This window comes from Acromyrmex echinatior, chromosome 5 (assembly GCF_024713525.1).
Source record: "Acromyrmex echinatior isolate Ae372 chromosome 5, ASM2471352v2, whole genome shotgun sequence".
NCBI lineage: Eukaryota > Metazoa > Arthropoda > Insecta > Hymenoptera > Formicidae > Acromyrmex > Acromyrmex echinatior.
The window spans coordinates 11,760,650-11,782,558 of record NC_141856.1 but is presented as its reverse complement, the minus strand read 5'-3'; the positions used below and the strand labels follow the sequence as shown (position 1 = coordinate 11,782,558).

The window sequence follows — 21,909 nt, the reverse complement described above, 5'->3', positions numbered from 1 at the left end:
GGGGGATATGGCGAGGCCGGCTCCGGTCTCTGGTGTGTACGGTTGTGCAATCATTAGCCAGTGTATTATTACTCGCACGGATATTAATTGATTTCGAAAATACAATTTTCTGTGCGAATGATCAAAACGGCGCGCTTGCCGCCTGCTACTCCGACCCCGTCCTGACCGCGTTATGCCTCGTTCGCCGCGTGTGTCTACATCATCAGCACGCCTCTAGCGTTTGCTTTTCCGTTTAGATCGAGCTCGCGTTCATGATCTCTCTGAACCGCCCCGATCGAGGGTGCTTTAACGAACAGACTGTATGAAATGGAAAACAACGAACCTTCGGTAGCCCAGACGACAGTGGGAAAAGGCAAAATGTTGCGCACGGAAAATAACGAGATTTGCAATGAAACGTCGCAGCATTATTTGTCGTAAGAGGGAAAGAGGAGGAATAAAGCACGTAACTACAAATATTTCGATTATTATACCTTCCTGCTGTGAAATTGCAATATATCGTATAAAAAGGATCCCAAGTGGTTCGTTTAGTTATGAAAAAGAACTTAACGAAAGAAAAAAGAAAAAAAAAGATTAAATTACATAAAAATTAAGTATCGAACAACAGATAGAATTTTTTAATCAATTTTTTCCATCGGATAAAAGATTAATGCGGGACTTAAAAACTAAAACGGAATTAATACATGAGGTTCGATTATCTCGGGTGAGTGAAAGATTCGCGGAGTGAAGAGCGAGAGGTAACACTGCGAAAAATCGGACTGCGGCGAGGACGAGAACCGCGTGTAAATCAAGAGCGTTTTATTAGCTCCCTCCCTTCCTTTTCTCTCCATTTCCGCCACCATTTTGTCCGGATTATATCACGATGAGAGTCGCAAGCCGACTACACTTGTCACTCAGCGCGGCGGCGAAAACAGAGTCGTCAGATCGAAAGGTACACATTGATCGTAATTCGAAGTACAGTGATAACCTTTCGCGGCCATTCGTCGCGCGGCCGTGGTTGCACACACGCGCAATCGGTGCGTGAAAATGGAAATCGAGCGAAATGGATTCGTTCATTTAGAAAAAGCGCGCGAGAGATGGGAGGGGGCTGGAAGGGATGAGGGTGGTATAACGCGACGCGACAGAGGCGCGCGAGTCATCGTCGCGTCGGTCGCATCAAATTAACGCCATCGCGATTGACTAATATATTTTCTTCTCCCTGTTTCCTTCGCGACATCGCAAATGTTGGCTCACGTTTTGGATTCGTATCCTCCACATTGACGCACACATAGTGAAATACGGAATAGATTGTTAGTTTGTCGAAGCTTTAATTCTTCTTCTATATTGTTGGATATCAAAGAAGCATGGCTTGCATGGCAATTCAAACTCTCGAGTTAAAAAAAAATAACATTTATTATTTTTAACTTTTTTCGCTAAATGTAAATCAATTCATTTCTGTGGTTAATTTTAAAATAAATAACATTCGTATTAACGCATACATTTAGTAAATAATAAATTTTTGGGTCAAATTTAATAATTTATTCTTGAGTTAAATTATTTAATTCCATTATTTTAGTTAAATTAACGACATATTGAGTAGGAGCAGGGGTGACCTATAGAAATAGTTAAAAATAAATCAAATAGAATCTAATGACATTATAAATTTAACAGTGTAAAGGTCCTTATCTCTTGTTAGAGACGTGACGACTTCCTCTGCATATATTCGCTAATATATGGGATCTATAGTTTTACAGTATCGATTCCAAGCGGCCTATTAAAAGAGATGTTATGGCAAAGATAATTCTCAAATGATTTGCCATTCGACAAATAAAATCTGACCCGAGTTTAAGTCCACCCAAAACACATTACATATAATGTATTTCAAATGAACTGAGATCTTTGGTACAGAGAGCACTCTTTATGCCACGATCGCCAAGCTTTAATTACGCGTAATAACAACATTTTAACTAATCCTGTTGTGAAAATTCACGACCAGAAAAACGTTGACTCGGAGTACATCAAGTCTAGCTTGTTCCAGCAATTTTAGAAACGCGATAGCCGAGCGTGCTATTTTAATTAAATTTGAGCTGAACGTTAGCAAGCGCGGAACTATCAAAGAAAACTCGTATCAACATCAAGACCTGACCTTTCATTATGCTTATTAACAAACATTAAAAGGAGATATATTTCGAAGATACATACATACGAGCGAAAACGCGCGCACGCTCGTCGAAATGTTGTGGCGCGGTTTCTCGCCGGTTACAGCTAGCAGTCTCGTTCATTTACTTTGGCAATAATCTCATCTTCTTTCGCGGGATTCCTGCATGCTTTCCTTTCGACAGATATTCGCCCGGTACTTACGGGAAGATCTTTACGATTCAACGCGAATGTATGCGTAAAATATGTTCGCACGAAACCGTTGCTTTGAATTGCACGCGCAAACTGAACGAATGTGAATACTAATTAACTTTATCGAGACTCGATCTTTTTCTCTCTTACTTTTTATTTTTTCCTTTCGTATCCATATTCCTGTTCGTATCCATCCAAAATATTTAGCTGCAAGTTTTCTACACGAAGAAAATTTTCTGGTTGAAAATGAACGAACCAGAAGATTTTGATCATATCAATCAAAATTCTGTTTATGTCAACTAGAATTATTGTACAATAAATTCAACCAGAAAATTCTAATTTGTCCATTTTCACAAGCAGAATTCCAATTAATGTAATTGATTTTTTTTTTTAATGTAGGAAACAGAGATAATTAATGTGTAATCGTTCGAAAAAGTTGCTTATTTGTATTTTACCCTATTCAGCATTTTATCGGAAGAAAGAACAAATGGAAAACGCCGAGTAAAATAAATCTGTCATTGTTATCGTATTTCAGGAAATCACAATCCACGATAAACTTCGTAAAGCCTGCTTAAATATAATAACAAACAAATCGAACATCCTTTATTGATATGAAAGCAGACGAGATTTATATATATATATATACACACACACACACACACACACACACACACACACACACACACACACACACACACACACACACATCAAAAGTAGAATTTAAAAAAAACATCAAACGATAATATCATTTTTCAAAGTACAGGTTTGCCAATACGGTCAAAACTATCGGCAGGCGTACTGAATTCTACACATCCTTGTAAAGAGTGAATGCCCTCTCCTCTCTCCAAACTTTCATGGTATAATAAAGACATACTAAGGATATAGATTTGCTTGGCCGAGCTTCGAATTTGGTCGCGACCAAAACGAGCTGAGAAAGGAAGATGAGGAAAGCGGATGGGTAGTGAAAAGCGGAAAAGAGAGATCGCGAGCGAGCGAGAGAGAGAGAGAGAGAGAGCGCAAGCTAAGCGAAAGAGGGGGACAACGAGCCCCGAAGGCCCGAATATCGATCTCATACATAATTAAATACCAACCCGGCAAAGCATCACAAAGAGAGCTTACTTCAGCTTTGATCTGCTGACAGACGGGCCCCGTCATCGCGGACTTCAATAGGCGGTACTGGATCGCGGGGGTGTGCTATTGACATGTATATGCGTACGTGTGTGTGCGCGCGCGTGTGTATGTTTTTCTCGAGCGTGTGTATACAACAGTCGTCTGTGTTTCACATGCGTACGCACACACACACACACACACACACACACACACACACACACACACACACACACACACACACACACACACACACAGGGAATGCGGACGAAGCCTGTTTGAACGCTCTTGCGTCCTCGTTAGGCGCGTGTCTACACGTGTCGGCGCACACTCACATCCGTACACACGGCGAAACTACTCCCTTTTGCATTTCGCATTAGCTATCTAGGAGTTGCACACCCGTACTAACGAATACCGCCGGAGAGCTCATCGATACGGTAAGGAGGAATGGAAAAAAGCGATTGCAAACTGTTCCGAGTTAATGATGCACCGTGAGGACTCGGAGAAATTAAATGGCACGCACACATATAGGTACCTAGAAAACGTACAGCAGAGAAATTATATTATTATACGATGTGAATTAAACATTAACATATTCAAATTATAAGATTCTTTTTATCGAACATCTTGGAAAATCTAATGTGAGATTTTTATTATATAAAATGTCGGATACTACTAACTTACTTATTAGGCTTGTGATATATTACAGTATATACACGAATATGTACGTGTACAAAATTCTTATATGGTTATAAATTTTCTAAATAAGTAAAAATATTAAATGTCGTAACATTGAAAATTTCGCCAGCTTTCAAAATTAAATATATTAATGGATCGGAGAAAATATCTCTCATCGAGTGAAATTTAGGGATGAGCGTCTGTTTACACATAAAATATTCACAATGTTAATGGGACTTTAACGACTACAAGTGAGGTACAGCCGATAATTGACCTGAAATTTAAACGCGACGTACATATTTTTTCACACATTTGCAATGAACCGTTTTAATATCTATTAACTGCTTGTTCTCACATTTGCACGCGTGTCTCATTAGCTTTTCGTGATGATGCCCCCGTGCCGATTGGGACGCGGGGGAGCATCCTTCATTTACGTCGCGAAATCCTGCGGGCGAACATCAAAGGGACCTTTTAACCCGGCGACATTGGCAGGTGAGCTTACAACAATTCTATTATTAATCCGTTCACGAGGAATAAGGGGAATAAGCTCGGTGCAGCTCGAGTATCCTGACGGGTCTTCATGGATGGATAGACAAGTTGACAAGCAAATAGCTACAAGGGAAGGGGACACGAAGGTGCGCGCTCTGATCCTGCTCTATATATATATATATATAAAATATATATGTTCTTCATCCTTCCTACACTCCTCTCCTCTGACGCCATGTCCTTAAAAATCAGAGGGTACCCTTTTTTAGATTCAGGACAGATCAGATCTGTTACGTCAAGCGTACTAGAATAGATCTGTCAATCCAGACTGATCGAATCAGGTACACCACACTTATCTGTCGATTTATACGCGTCGAGGTATAACTGTGTTGGATCGGATTTCACTACTTATTTAGAAAGTTGAATCCAGTAAAGATTTTAGATAAATTAACGATTATCATTTAATTACTTTACCAAATATTTACATACCATTCCACCATTCACAATAGCTTAATGCGTAAAGTTAAAATTGTGTTACATGTATTTCTTAATAAAATGAAAAAATTACAGATATTTATATTTAAAAAAATTTGGCAACGATTTAGAATCTGGAATTTGAAATAAAAATTATTTCGATATCAGAAGTAGATCTGTTTTCCATTAAATATTGTTTTTAATAATTAAAATAAAATAAAATTTTTGTTTAAACTTGTTAAATATAAATATTGAACTGTTTTATATGTATATAATATTTATTTTTATACGAAAAATATAAATTTTTAATCCATTTCAGTGACTTTTTGCAGAGACTGTACACACTGTTAAATTCTTAATGCCAAATTATATCCAATTTGAGTTATTTTTAATCATTCTATAAATTGCTCGTACTTAATATGCTATTAGTTTAACTAAAGTAATGGAATTGAACAATTTAATTAAAAAATATATTTTTTACTCAAAGTTTATTATTTACTGAGACCGTATGTCAATTGAATGTTGTTTGCTTTGAAATTTAATGTCTAAAAAAGTGTCTAAAAGTGGATAAATATTATTTACAAAATTCGCACTAATTGTAGATCGATAACATTGCGAATACATAACGCGAGCGTGGAAAAAAAAAATTCGTTCCCATAATGAAGCATCTCATTGTCAGTCATCTTTCTTGTCAGGTGGCTTGTGATTCAAAACGTAGGAGAATGATGACAAAAGAATAGATATTTCTCCAGCTACGGTATTATTACCGGCCGCTCGCATGTTAAATTATAACGACGACGGCATCTCGAAGGAGTCTGTCCCACGGCGAGAGGAAAAAAAAGCTACGCGTGATAATTATCTTCGATCCGCCGTTATCCGCCGACACGTAAAAGCGGAATCTTAATCCTCCTCGTCATTACGCTTACGAAACTGACTCATAAATCAACAGAGTCGTAGCACTCCCTATCGCGGACGCGGACGAACGTGATGCAACGCGACTCTCCGCGGAGGAACGGCTACGCGCGCGGACATGGATTTACGACGACGACGACGACGACGACGACGACGACGACGACGACGACGACGACGACGACGACGACGACGACGACGACGACGACGACGACGACGACGACGACGACGACGACGACGACGACGACGACGACGACGACGACGACGACGACGACGACGACGACGACGACGACGACGACAAATTTTCATTGCACATTCCGCGCGCGAGCCGATCGCCGTGCCGCGATTAGACAGCGATTTGTCGAAATCCACGAACGAACCAAGGCGACCAACACGACATACGTGAATTGTGCGAAAAACAATACGTGAATAAGAAAAGCAGCCTTGAATGAAAATAACTTGATTATGTAAAGTTCGAAAATTTTCTTTTATAATCCTCTATTTTCGTGATTTTAATAATATGCTCGATTTGAGACGTTTAACGTCTCGGATAGATCACGATTATCAATAAAGTCACAAAAACGTTTGGTTGACATGGATAATAACACGTTAATGATTTCATAAATTAATTCGACGACCTGTGAGATGCAATAAACAATATTTACGACGAGGTTGCTTTGATTCCCATGAATCCTTAATGACTCGTCATACGTATGTCGAGAGCGTCTCACGATGACATGGCAGATTTAATCGCCGTCCGATGACATCATGTCCGCTTCATTGCAAGTCGACGAATTTTAAGTCGTTTTGACTGATAGAGAGGATTTACACGTATATATTTATAATTATACACATATACGTATATAATTATATATTAATTGTATATGATTATACATATATGTATATACACGTATGTATATAATATGCCTGTTTATAGATTCGCCGTTATAATTCTCGTTCTAATCGCCGAGTCGACTCTCAATGCCCGACTGCGATAAAGCTGGTTAATCGTTAAAATGCTCGTTAAAAAGTTGTTATTTAATTAATAGCAAGAGACACACGAGGGAATTTATCTACCATACGATGTTTTTCACATCGGATTGTCTCGTAAATATCCGGCAACTGCCACCACGTGCGCGTGACGTGCAAAAGTAGACTATTTACAGCGATGTTTAATGTGAAAACAATGAAAGAATGTGAAAAATGTGTTACGTCCGTAAGACGTATAGGCATCATGTATTTCTATAATTTTTTTGCCTTCGCGGAGCGAAAAAAGCCAAACTTTTGTGGAAGAATTATCGCTGTTTTCTACATCTTTATTTCAATTCGATTCGTTATTGTAAAAATCTTAATTTAATTTGTTTGTGTGACTACAAGAACTATCATATAAAGGTATTTGACGTTAAACAATTTATTATACCGTTGTAACTCTATTCAAATAGACGACAAATCGAAAAACAGAGATATATGTTAAACATCCGTCAACGGGTCTTATCTAGACAGGCTCTCGAAACAATTTCTATGAATTGCTAAATGTGATATGCGCGTGTAAGCACAATACAGCCTGTCCCACTTCGATGTGAATGTACATCGTGCATGCAATAAACATCTATATTAATATGAACGCAATATGCGAACACACGTCGCTCGTCGTCTACGCAACCCCGAACAGTTCTTTCTCTCTCCTCAGGTGTCTGGGACTAAAATAATAAACTAATTCGCGTTCACGTTTACATCCGAACGTCAAGCGCAAGTGTAAGCACAGACGTTAAAATAACACATAGGCAAACGGAAGTTGTCTCCTTCTCGTCTCTTCGCTTCACGTTTTCTCAAATTCATAATGCGCCTCTTAATATATACACAAAGTGCTTTATAATTATACGAGAGAAGGAAGCAACGATGCAGCGTAAAACAAACCAGTAATCAAATCCTTTGTAAGTTACGTAACTATAGTAATTGCTCCGAAACGTGTCTCCTTATGTTGATCGTCATAACGTGCACTGTGTACGATAATAATAAAAATAAAGCATTCAGCCGTCCGGTCCGAAATGGCTTCGGGATTACCATCGACAGGAGGAGAAGGCATAACGTTGGGTATCGGCGCAAATAATTGCGAATCATCGTATGGTAGTGCGCGCACACGAATGACTTGTGGCGCGTTAATGCACCACTTCGCCAAGGATCGAGCAAGAAGATTGACAGGCCGGCTCTCTCCGATCTCACGTTGCCCGCACCTTATTCGACTCGTTGCATCCCGTTAATTGCGTCGCGGGCTCTCTCGACCCGAAATAAGGTTAACGATAAAGACGCGACGTGTTATACCTTTCGCCGAACTTCCGTGCGCGAAACACGATTCGCTCCGCGCGTATATACGCGTAAAGTAAATACTCCCGTTAAAGAAAAAGAAGAAGAGGGAGGGGAAAAAAAGGAAAAAAAAAATCGGGTCGGTCCGGAATCAAAGGCCGCGAGGAGGCAGGCCTGACGTCGCGATGGATCGTGATCGAAGCGAGGATCCAAGATCCATCCACCGCGCCAAGTCGTACACCGATACCGCATCGCGCGCGGCGAGAAAAAAAAAAATCTCTCGTCGCGATGACGCGCGCTTTCAATCCCGTCAGCCGAGACCCACTTCGGATGGCTTCAGTAACGCGGAGCTCGCAATTAAAACGCACTGTCAACGCCAGCGTTTACCGCATCCATCAGACCGAAGATGGAAAGCGTGTCAAGAAGCGGCTCCGATCTACCCCCCAACCCTCCGGCGGGTGGCGAAAGGGTGGAGGCGTCCACTCGACGCTCTATACTCTCCCTTCCCTCCCCCCTGTAGTGTGCTCGCTCAAAAATGCATTTTTCAGGCATGATATTGACGAACTGACAATTAGCGCAGATGTGGGGTAAACCACACGCAGCATGACGCATAGACACGTTCACATATACTCTTTTTTTCTCCCCTCCCCCCATCTGTTTCTCTCTTTCGCTTTTTATCGTACTCTTTATTGAATGACGCAAAGAAATAAGGAAATTTGAAGATGGAAAAATTTAAGAATCCAATTGAAGATAAATTCGAAACTCATCACTATGTCGATCAGTAGTAATTATCGTTAATTATAGTTTCATTATTACTGAGAGAGAGATTCATTATTCTTATACTTCTGTCTTTATTATAGGGAATAATTATTTCACGAAAGAGGCCAAGAATTAAAAAATAAGGTTAAGAAATTAAAATTAAATTTCGTTGGTAAAATCGACATGTAATTACGCCTTTTAAAAACTTCAGCAAGTGAACTTCATGCATTAATAATTGTTGCTACAGTCATTTTTCACTTGAAAAGAGAGCAAATACAAACGTTATCTGTCATTCTTTATACACAGCTACAAATTAGACAGCAAAGTTTCGTTTCGCTTCATTACGTAATATAAAAATACATATACATGCGTTCAAGGCGAGTACTCTTTTCAAATAAAAAAATAAGATTAGTACACACAATAATTACAAGTAATTAGAAACTACAATTTAATTACAAACTGCAATTTTATTTTAAATAGTATGAATTAACACTTAATCTTCTGCTTCATCGATACGGTTGAAATAAGCAAATATAGCATTCGCTATTCTCATTCTAATCGTCGCATACATTATGACACACGTGACGTCTAGTCATATACTGACATTTTACCAATCAAAATTCGACCCAAATCGAAATTAGCCCGTCGAGTACGTGTCGATAATCTCACATATTGCACATCACATCACATCGATATAATATCATATTTTACAAGGTCTGAACGCTTTAATATGTGTCACTCGCGCTTTAGGAAATCGCGGCGTTTTTATCCTGACAGCTCGTAAGATATTCCGGAATCGGAGATAGCGATATATATTATATGCAAAACACACACACACACACACACATATATATATATATATATATATATATATACTTATTTAGAGAGAGAGAGAGAGAGAGAGAGAGAGAGAGAGAGAGATGTGCGTGCGTATGTAAGTGTACATGTGGGACAGCGAAGACGAGAAGGGCGCGTAACAGAGAAAATCCGAATCGTGGCGCGAGGACATGGCGAAAATAGAATCGCGCGGCGTGGATTTAATCCGCGACTACGCTTTGACACGGCCGGCGTACGCTTGATCGAGGTTAATGCGGCGCGACGTTAATTTTCCGAAGGGGCAACGCGCTTTCCGCGGACAATCCGGACGTGCACGAGGATTACACGCGATTCCCCGCCACCTGCTGCGCGCACTGCACTTTTGTTTATGCAAGCCACGCGCTCGCGCCGCGGTAATCTTTCTTCTTCCCTTTTTTTCTTCCGTTTTCTTTTTCGAAACCGCACGCGACAATCGACCGCGTTGCACTTTTCTCCAAATTTTTCTTCGAGACAAGCGACTCGTAGAATTTCCCGAGAACTTATATAGCCCTGTTCGTAACTGTCATAAAGATAAAACACTCTCACAAATTGACGTACAACGTAAACGTTGATGAATAATAAATTAAAATTTGTTTTATTAAAAATAACATTTATTTTTGTAACAATTTTTAAATCCTCCTTTGACTTTTATTACTGCCTTTTTCAAGAAGATGCGATAATCGAGAATGCTTTTTATACTTATGGTCGAGGCTGTATTTACGCGCGAAAATTTGCGAGATGGAATCGAGGCTTTGTGGATTTATTATGTATTCTGTACGATCGTGGGGATAACAAAAGAGGGAATTTAACGAAACTGAATTTCCCAAGGTAAAAAACTTTCGTGCATGACACTTTGATAATTCTCACCGGGCTCGACACAAACTTGAGTATAAGTTCACGCGTCCGTTTCGGACCAAACTTCACTCTCTGCACGAAGAAAACAAATCATTTTTTTTTTTCATTCTATTTACGTGTTGAATCGGAAAACAAGACTTATTCACGTAAACACTAAATAAGAAACGACACGCTCGAGAACGGAGTAAAATTTTTAGAGCCTCTCGACACAATACACACTCTAGTTTCTACGTTTCGAATACGTTGATCTTCGACGTATCGCTTTTCTCACTTTACTTCCCAGCGAGCAAATAGAGGATAGAGGAAATAATATATGACAGCACTCGGCGAGTGAGCACTTCCTAAGTGCTCTATATAGAACCCTCGGTAAGATTACAAGCTCTTCGGACCGTATCGGTAACCAACATGACACGTTGTCTGCGGTCACCGGAAGCGCATGAATCACACAGCACACTCACCACGAAGTAGTGGTTCCACCGAGCAGGATACGTCGGTCCCGGTGTGCCGTCACTGCCGACACCTCAGACCAGACAGCGCCGATCCTCGTCCAGCAGTTACGACAGGAGCAACGCGGCGTTGGGACGGCGAGCATTGGGACGCTCCTCGGATGCAGGATTCTCGGCAGTCTCGACACCATATCACCACGTCATCGCCACGACGAGTCACGACGAGCCAGGACGCGCAACGTAATTACGACTTAACGAAGGGGAGGGCGAAGAATGAAGTAACCGGAGAAATGAGAGGACGGGGGGACAACAGCTCTCACCATTCACTCAACTATTTCTTTCTCTTACGTGGTCCTCTCAATGTGATCACTACTACTTCCACCGTTCGAAACGTTTGCACCCTCGCTCGATCGTCATCCGTCACCGCGTGATGACGCACATCGCCGCAACGCTTGTCACACACCCCCGATTGTCAACTGACGCGCTCCCGCTGAGCTTCTTCTGATCGGTTCACCACGCAGGGAGATGAGGAGTCACGATGTCGCGACAGCGTGCATGGTTTGCCAACGGAACGGAGCGAAAGCAAAGACCCACCCGCAACGGCAGCACGTGGCGCACTGACGGCTCCGCGGTCATCTTCCCCACCTCTGCCCCCTCCATGCCTAGCGTTGTCTGCCCCTACTCGCCGTCCCGTCGCTCCCCTCCCCGCGGCCCTGAACTGTCCCCACCACCGCTCGCGATTCTAGCGGGGCGCCGCACCGCGCCGTGTTTCTCTCGTCCCCACCATCGCCCATTCCACCCACGCCCCCATCCCACTCTTCGGAGTTCCCGAGAGTCTTTCTTCCTCGCGAGTCGCCCTTCTCGTCTTCTGTGGCGATGTGTCTCGAGGCTGATTCCTTTTTTTCTCTCTCTCCCTCTTCCTCTCGCTCTATCCCATTCTCTCTCTTCCTCAACCCTTCGAATCTTTCTACCCCGATCCCGTCTCGTCTCACTCGCGTTCGCATCTTCTGTACGTCCAACCGTCCACGATTTCTTCGGAACGACACGCGTTCGATGTGTCCCTCTTCCAATTATTCCGAAGATCTCGACGCAGACGCTGTATCGCAAAGTGTAATGCAAATTGGAAAAAAAAGGTGCAATGTGTAAAAGTGATGTGATAATTAATTCGCTAAAGTTTGGATAACTTCGAGCAACTATTCGGGGAGAACAATTATGAGGTAAAATGAAAATAATATTAGAAGAGAAATTTTTTTGTATCTCTGAATTAAATATTAATTATTTTGACAATAATTATTTAATGCAGTGTTTTAAAATGCTTACATTAGCATCATTACTAAATGGATGATCAATTTAATTTGTGATATTATTACTTCAGATTTATTTTGCGATTATATTTAAAGTCTGACAGTAATCGGCGCACAATTCATATGAATTATAGCTGAAAGATGTATAATTAAAATTTACTTATAAATATTATTAGACATCAAGATCTAGATTGTATTGATCCTTCTTTACTTATTTGATTTATTCATATATCTGTCTAATTTAACTCGTTTATTGATCTTGATGTTATTATCACACTTGTGTGACTTTCAATATAAAATTTATTCTCTTTCATTTTTTATTTATTTTCAAATTTTTCAATTTTTTAAATATCTACTTCTATTTCCACTTGTTGGATTATTCGCTAAATAATCAAATTATTGTAAAATATATTAAATATAATATATACGAATATATAATATAAGGAATTCCACTTTCTCCTTGTATACTTTTTTGTAGTTTTCAGGAAGAATGATTTTGCACAAATATTTAAAAATTTAACCAGATCTGAGAATAATTTTGTTGGCCATCAAAATAATTATGCAGGATACTCAAGCATGGTGAGTAATGCTGCAGAAAGTTTTGACATTTTAACATTCAGCATTATACATAATTATCTTAATGCTCTACAAAATTATTTTCACAAACTCATTTTCAGATCTGCATCTAACTAAATTTTTGGATACTTTAGCTTTAGTGAAATCATTTTTTTTTCATGTTACTTTCTTTTTTCGATTCTTTCTAAAAATTCCGAAAGCATCAAGCTTACAAACGAATACTCTACATCATTTACGAAACAAATATATTTCGCGTTCGTTGCACGGTGCTCTTTGATTCTCCACATGTAAAATGATTCAGTAGGAACGCTTCTCTGGCTGACAGTGATGCAGCGGCTTCTACTTAACCGACTTCCCGCTTCCCATAACATTTAGCCGCACAAAGTGCAGCCTCGTGTTTCTCCACTTGGATTTTTATCTGTACGATCGAACGTTGATCGAATATCTCGATCTCCCTCCCTCCGAAATCAACTCCTCGCGCGATTGGCGGCGGTTACGTCTCGACACGTAAAACGCGCGGCCGCGTCGCGATTATGTAATCCTTTTATAATGATCTCATTAAAGTTAGGCTGGTTAAGAGTAGAATTTACAAACAGTAATACGATTTACTTAATAATGATTTATTTCGCGCTTATGACGCCGTTTGTAGCCGTAAATTTCCTAGCGCAGACATTTATTGCTCCGGTGTAACCCGAGCCTATATACGATCTTCTCGTTGCTTCCGAGATCTAGCGGTACCAACTACATTACTGCATTTTTGTGTGATGAATTAAACAATCGAGGACTTGCACCCGTCGGCATTGCGACGAGTTGTTCGAAACACTTTGTGATCCCATTTAAGTTTTTTGGTTGATCAATCAGCGGATAACCGACAACGGCTGAAAACGATCGTAAGGTTATCAAAATTGGTGGAAAAATCATGATGTAGGAACCAGGTATAACATTGCGCATAATGACGGCAGAACATAATTTGGGACCAATTTGTAATTGGCAAATTTCTAATAGCGGTTTTATATTAAGCTTATACAATTTAGGAATATTTAATTTTTGATTAATCATAAATATCGTTATTATTTTGAATAACTGCACATCCACAGGAACATTATACCTGATATTCTTACATTATGAGAAAAATCATAGATGTTATGTGTATAGACTGTATATTCCTATTATGAAGTTAAATATCACTATTGGTTTAGAAAGGATGAAGTTTCCATTCATACCGCTCTCTCTCTTTCTCTCCCTTTATTTTTCTCTGAAATATCAAGTTGAAGAGAGACGTTGATACGATTCAATAGATTTATTTCTTATTCCTGCATTAAACTGTACTTTATTGTTCACCAATTTAAATACAGTTAATTTGATGTATCGTCGTCATCCGGGACCGTCCAGTATCGACGACCAATCGAGAAGGCCAACCAAATCCATACTCCGGTCTCTATCCCAACATTCTCAACCCTTGTTAGCGCGAGAATGTAAATCAACTGGTAATAGCGTGGCAGCTGGGGATTAAGCGACCCGCGGAGACAAGCAGAGGCACGGCGAGAAGGTACGAAGTACTTCGAAGTCGACACGATGACGACGACGACGACGACGACGACGACGACGACGACGACGACGACGACGACGACGACGACGACGTCGTCGTCGACGGCGACGGCAAAGGCAGGAGTAAGTGGAGGCGGAGAAAGGGACGCCGGCCTCTTCCTCTTGTCCCGGAGCATTAGGAGTTCGGTAATAAATCTCGTTGAAAAAACGCTCGCGCGCACTCTCACACACGCGTGTACGTGCACGCTCGTACCTACCAGAGGTTCTCGCAGGCACGTCTACTCTCTTCCTCGCGTCTATCTCGTTCGGCTCGTACATCTGTGCTCTCCCGCCGCAGTCGCAAGAAAGAGAAAGACAGAAGGGTGATCGAAAGACCGAAAAGGGACAAGAGAGACGAGAGACGAGGCTCCGTCTATCTTTCCTTTTCTCTCTCTCTCTCTCTCTCTCTCTCTCCCTCTTTTTCTCTGCACAGTGTACGGCTTAGATCGTCTCTTCACCCCGCGGCAACCCTGTCGCGCACCGACGAGGTCGGCATGATCTATGCACGCCATGCGGAGGCGAGTGTCACGGTTTGCTTGATGCATTGGTCCTCACTTGACCCCTTACTCCCCCCTCCCTTCCTTCCGTTTCGCCACCCTCCGCTCCGCACCATTCTTCCTCCTGTCGTTCCGCGGCTACCCGCTCCCACCCCTTACCTTACCTTGCTACTACCAGTATCCAACCCTCTCATCGTCATCGACCACGGTGAAAGCGGCGCGGTTTCTCGTGGAGAAACCAAGTACACCCACGTGCACATAAGTCAGGCACGACAAGATGAGAGGTCTGTTGAAGGATGACGGAAAGAAGAGAATGGTGCGTTACGCGTCACGTAGCAGAGTGCATCCGCAGGCACGATGCACGCGGTGAGAGGACAATAGTTGTTTCTGATTTATAAGAGAATGTAACTCAAGAAACAATTGATTCAAGGCTGAACATGACAAACCATTTGATTAGTGAGAGTTTATGTTGTAAAAACACAAAGTATCTTTGAATATAATAGCATAATAAATAATTGTAGTTTTTGAATATACAATATAATCGAACGGCTTAGAAAATAAAAATGAAGCAACATTTAGTAATATTAAGCAACATAAAGTAATATTTGTAACATATTATCGTACAATCACGATATGTAACGAAAGATTTTCAATGTGTTATAAATTGTGATATACATATTTACAAATTATGTTAAAAAAACAATCTCTCCTTATGTATGTAAATTAATTTTGATATCGGATCCTTTTCACATAATTAAATTTTCGGAGGCATTTGCTTTTGTATTTACATGCAACTTAAATTGATAATTTCATCATTCTTTCGATTCGCCCATGAAAATCGTTTGCAAAAACTTTGACATCGAGATTTCAAGGTTTTCCACCACATTGGAGCCGAAAGGGGCTTCAGGAGGCGGTTTTCGGTTTTCGGCAGGCTGAGAGGTCGGGAGGATAGGACAGCCCGGGAAAGAGACTCGACCCGGAGGGAGGATTCGACGCGAATAGTACGACGATGGTTACATTCTATGGATCAGAGAGCTCGATAGCGTGCCGAAGTCGAGGCGAACGGCAATAAATCCATTTTTCGTGAAGGGTCGGTCGAGGGGCGAGTGTGCGCCGGGGTCTGATTAGCAGCCTGACTCGGCCGTACAGGATGACAGCCGGTGAGTTATAATATTGCCCATCCATCTATTTATCTACTCCATCGTCCCCTCCCCCCCCCCTCTCTCTCTCTCTCTCTCTCTTCCTCACTCACTCATTCCTTGTATCTTTGTCCCGCATCGCCCTTTTCACGGCCGCCCCTCCCCCTCTTTCTAGTCCTTCTCCCCCGGAGTAAACGCTCCTCTTCCAAACGTCGCTTGAATATCGGAAACGAGTCTGCATGATCCCGCGTATATATCGAAGAAAAGGATAAATATAAATTAACCGTGCTACACACGAGGGATGCTCAGGACAAAGAGATCGATTCCTGGCCACCCTGATCCCGCGGAGATTCGCTGATCCTCAACGAAGGGAAAGTGGGGAGGACGATTGGGACGGCGATTTGTCGTACACGTGGATTTGCGTGATCGCTGACACGTAAGAATGATGATTAAACTGCGTCGTGTTTGTATTCGGATCGTACAAGACACTTTTTATATTTTGAATTCTACTCTACTAGAATTACGAAATCGATTACTTTTAATTAAATTAGCGCAACGGAATTATGTTCACAAATTCATTGAGAAACAAAACCTTTATTTTTACTTTTAAATTCTATTCTACAGAGCCATTTAATATCTGATGACAGTTATACTTTTCACAATGAGACCTTTACGACCTTTTGTCAAGTCCTTCGTTAAGGAACTGGCTTGAAATTTGCCAAGATACACATCTCTTTCTCCCCTTCTCTTTCTCCTTCAAAAAACACAACATACTACATATATCACGTTCAAAGAGCCATTGAAAATCATGCTGCTCTCACGTGGCAATAAGAAATCGTGGCACAACAATAACGCTTCAAGTAATGCTTAAGTCACCGCGGTACATGGACCGACGAGAGGTGCGGGGTTACGGTAATCAAATATTCACGGCGTTTGGCTGTCCCATCGTTCCGCCATAAAACCGGTAGTAGCGTCGACTGTCGAGTGCGCCTGTCGGTGTTCACCTCGCACGGTATAGTAGGAAGATGGAATTAAGCTCGTATGATAGCGCGCGAGGAGGGTGACCCCTCGCAAATCTTCCCGTTTGAAGGCGAGCGGCGGGACATCTCTCTATACATTTTGAACTGGAAAGACGCGACGTCCCGAACTTTCGACGGGAACCAGTTCATATATCTGAAGTATGGTCGCCATAAATAAGCGACCTGTCCGTTTGCTCTGTTCGCCCAACCCTCCTCGCGAATCTCACTCGCTCTTTCTTCTTCGTCCCCCTCCCCCCTCCTCTTCTCCTCCTTCTTTCCACACAGATCTCTTTCTCTCTTTCTCCTTCACCATCTTCTCTCCCCACCGCTCGCCCCTGAATTTCCTGCAGTCGTAATATTGGAGCCATGCGAAGCGAGCCAGTCGCTGGAGGAAGTATTTCACCAGCGCGAAAGAAGGAAAAATCGCGATCACCCTTCTCCTTCTTCGCCTCCACATCTCGTCGTCGTCCAACTCCTTCGAGTGATCGTGCGTGTCAACGGCATTGCAGAATCCAAGAAGGAGGAAGGGGATGGACCGTCGACAAGGAAGGGGTAGAGGGGCAGAGAGAGAGAGAGGATTGTGCACGTTCTACGAAATCAATTCTTAAGTCCGACATATTTCAGGTTGGCTGATCGTGACTGCACTTGCCACCGAGATCAATTCCTGTGATTGATTGACCGACTGGTTCGCTCACTTTTTCACTCTCTCTCTCTCTCTCTCTCTCTCTCTCTCTCTCTCTCTCTCTCTTTCCTCCCTGTCTCTCTTTCTTGGCACGTTTATCCCCTCTCTGTCTTTTTAGTCTAGCGTCGATACTTATGCAATCATGATCGCCGGCTATTGCGCGAATAATATGCGCATATTGCTGTCATTTGCGGATAGCATCGCGTTATTGATACGTACATCATTCATGTGAAGACTCTGAGAAGTCGTCACTAAAAACTGCAATAAAGTACGTTTCGCTACTTTCAACTTTTTACGAACGTACTGCAGCGAGAAACGTGCATGCAGATTCGCAATTGCGGGAAAAAAAATAATTAATTTCGCAAAAGTGGAATGCGTCAACTTTACATACGTCACGTCTTAATCATTATTTTCGTGCTCATTTATTTCAAAGCGTATTAATTTGTAAGGCCGATAAAGGCCATGTTGTTTAAATAATCGATTACGGTATAAAAAAAAACGGAGGACGAGTTGTAAGATAAAAGATGACTGTCAGTGTGTCCACCATTCAACTAGATCAATCCCGTCGTACAAAAGCAATTACTTGATTTAATTAATAACAAAATTCAATTAATGCCATCCAAGTTGGTTGTGCCGCATCGCATCGGTGCGAGAAGCGTATAAAGGTTCAGGTCGCATGCAGCATCGCGTGCCCCCGTGACCGCAACGAGTCGCAAAATGCGATCATAGCCGCGGTACGAGCTACGTAGGCGCAAAGACAGAGACCCCGCATTTGCGGCGTATTTCTGTAGACTGTTAGCCGAGAGAACGAGCGGACAGGCTTGCGCGAGCGCAAGCGAGAGAGCGGAGCGAAGCGGAGCGGAGCGGGAGTGATTTATGCTAAGTCGCTGATGCTGGCGAAGCAGGGGCCTCGTGTACACGCTGCCGGTCGGCCATCTTGGGCTCCCCTCGTTTCTCCGGGCCCTCGAACCGATTGACAGACCCGCGGTCGATCGCCGCTTAACGAACTCCCCCTTTCTTCCGCTACGCTCCTGACGCTTTCCTACTCGCCACTACCGGTGTCCTTTTCTCCTCCTCCTCCTCCTTCTCCTCTTCCTCCTCCTCCTTCTTTCTCTCCTTCATTCTCCTTCCCTGATCTACTACCAACAATAAGACACCTTCTGTACTCTTCGTATTTTGCTTCTATCGCGTCCCTACTTCATCTCTTCGATTACTCCTGGGTTTCTGTTAGTCATCGTCCTCTCGCAGCAGGAGGAAATTGATATTCGACTTTTTCACCGAAGCCGCCGGCAATTGATGTTAACCTTTCGGCTTGAAAGCACGGATCGGGAATGATTTGTAGAAGTTAATTCCCCTCGACTGCTAGTACCGAGCTAGTACTTCTTCGCTTCTTTACTCTTCTAGGTTACTCGAACATACTTTGGGATTTAAAAACGATTACCGAATGTATGTTGTAGATAATCTTAGAACATAGATAATCTTAGAACTCGCTTATAGGAAAACAGAAATTATAAGCGGTATAATTTCAATCGAGAGAAGCTCAATTTCCGACGCTATATTACATAGGAAATTCTGGTGCAACCGATGTGGTGTTTTCGTTTCCACACGCGAAGATCATGTTTCTTGTGCGTGCAACATCAAGCCTTGGGTTCATCGAAACTTTATTGGGTCGATACCTTTATGGTTAAGCGATACCTGCTTAGGATAATATTTTCCGGAACAATGCTAAATCTGCGAAGGTCTACCTCAAAAGACCTTTATGACGAACTTCTTAAAGATTTCTTTATGATCTTCTTCGAGCAATTGTATAGTCCAAGGTAGCATAATTTTGACCTACAAACATTCCAAGTAAAATTGAAAAAATGATGATACTTCGTAAACATATTTCACCTGGTAGGTCTCGCCAGGATCCGTCAAATTTTTACAACAGCTACGCGTCGGCATTGGATCCCAGATGCTGGATGCGCGGATTCTCTCCCAATTGCACCTAGCTCGTAAATATTTGGCTGGTGTCGACGTAATTCTAGTCGCGACGGCTGTTCCTTCGCCCGCGCTCCAGCCGTGAAACCCGCGTACGGCCGTCCGTTCTGATTTCTGTCCGTCAGCGGCGGTCAGATTTACGACGTTGCATGAAGGGCCCCGGTTGTCGTGCGGGCCCGGGGGTCCTGGTGCACAACAATGAAACTACGCCATTTGTCACAGAGGCGCTTCCTTCGTTTCTAATAAACGTTCGTCCTACCATCGTCCTCGTCGTCGTCGTCGTCGTCGTCGTCGTCGTCGTCGTCGTCGTGGCGCGACGTCGTGCCGCACCGTGCAGCACGGATCGACCTTTGCCGTTGCTCCACGGATCGTGATCTCTCGGAGAACTTCTCTGTCTCTCCCTTCCATCGCTCTCCTCCTCTCTATCTCGCTCTCTTTCTCCGTCTCGCTCCGATGCTTCGTCCAATGACTCTCCTCACCCACTCATGATCCTCGATGACGAAGAGAGAAAGAATCGGAGGAGAGTAGGAACCGCCACAGTGGGATACAGCATGCCTACGTCCATACTTTCACATACCGGCACAATGCACCAGACCATCGAAGAATTGTCATACAAATTGTCGCTTATTCAGTGACGATACTAAAGCGACAATGTATCCGCGTGCAGGCTTACCGACCTGGAGTCACTGTGCGAGAAACCACGATCACGTCGAGTTGCATTCTCTTATGGACGAATAAGAGTATTAAAGATATGAAGAGGAAAGAGAAGAGAAGTGAAGTTAAATGTTATGTATTGTAGATAATTTATTTAAGTAATTATAGAAATAATTATATCCTTACTTTAATAATTTACTTCGTTAATAATTACTTAACTGATGTATAAGATATTAATTATTTACAATTATGAAATTAATTGTCCAGACAGTGTACCGTTATATTGGTAATTTCTTGAGACTGTTCAACAAATTAGTGACAAATTAGTTTCATAACTAATTGTCCAAATGTAAGTAGAAATTATTATTGCGTGCGTTAAAAACTATCATTTTTAATATCCGGACAACAATTTGAATGAAATATCGACGGCGCATTGTCCGAATAATTAGTTTCGTGACTGTGCATGCTATATAAATGACTTAACGCTATCATTTATCCAAGTGACTTAACGTTCAATAGGATTAGCCTATTGAAAAATCATATTTAATATTTATTTCATTGTCAGCAAGATTGTTTTGCTCGTTCATTAAGAAAGTTGAAGCGTCAATACGTGCGTCACTCGATAATCGGAACGTTGTAATTTACAACGCGACCTTATCGCTAAGTCGCGCCGCCGCGGAAATCTGTCTCTTTGGACGAATGGAGGAAAAGTCTAATTAGGACAATATGAGTTATGATCTTAAACGCGATGATAAAAACAGGCAACGCGTTTACTAGGATTTATGCTGCATAGAATTTATGTTGCATTGAAAGCGATTCAAGGACGATTTTTATTCATCCTATCTCATATGGAGAATTCGTTACTCCGCGTCTAATGGTATAAAAACACTTCGTAATAATCGTTTACACACAACTTAAAATATCAAGGATACAGTATATTATGTAATATTACTTAGAATTAGTAATTTCACAAGTTCTATTTTAAGATCTTAATAAGAATGTAAAAAAAAGTGTAACGTAATGATATGTTTATAGATGCTCTTATTTTTCGTATATTATTGTATATATTTTCTAAATAATATATTAAAATTAAATAATGATTTTACATTAAGTGTAGCATAAGAAAATATAATTCATCCTTCTCTCAATCTTTTTATAAAATTTCCCTTAAGAATATCAATTTGTCGAAATTTCAATTTTAGTCATAAGCTTAGAAAATAATCCGACCGGCATTAAATTAATTTTCACAGAAAGAGTTCCCTGCTTTTCAGAT

General features: G+C 41.6%; 1 protein-coding gene across 3 annotated transcripts in view; it reads right to left on the bottom strand.

Moving 5' to 3' along the window:
• The window catches only part of tio (zinc finger domain-containing protein tiptop), a 164,658-nt gene that overhangs the window by 80,448 nt on the left and 62,301 nt on the right, over positions 1 to 21,909 (bottom strand). Inside the window, exon 1 of one of the 3 annotated variants that reach the window (XM_011068573.2) lies at positions 11,211 to 19,860. The exons of the other annotated variants lie outside the window; for them this stretch is intronic. The gene's annotated coding sequence lies outside the window, so the exon portion shown is untranslated. Of the gene's footprint in view, positions 1 to 11,210; positions 19,861 to 21,909 lie in introns of those variants that run through there. 3 annotated transcript variants of the gene reach the window in all.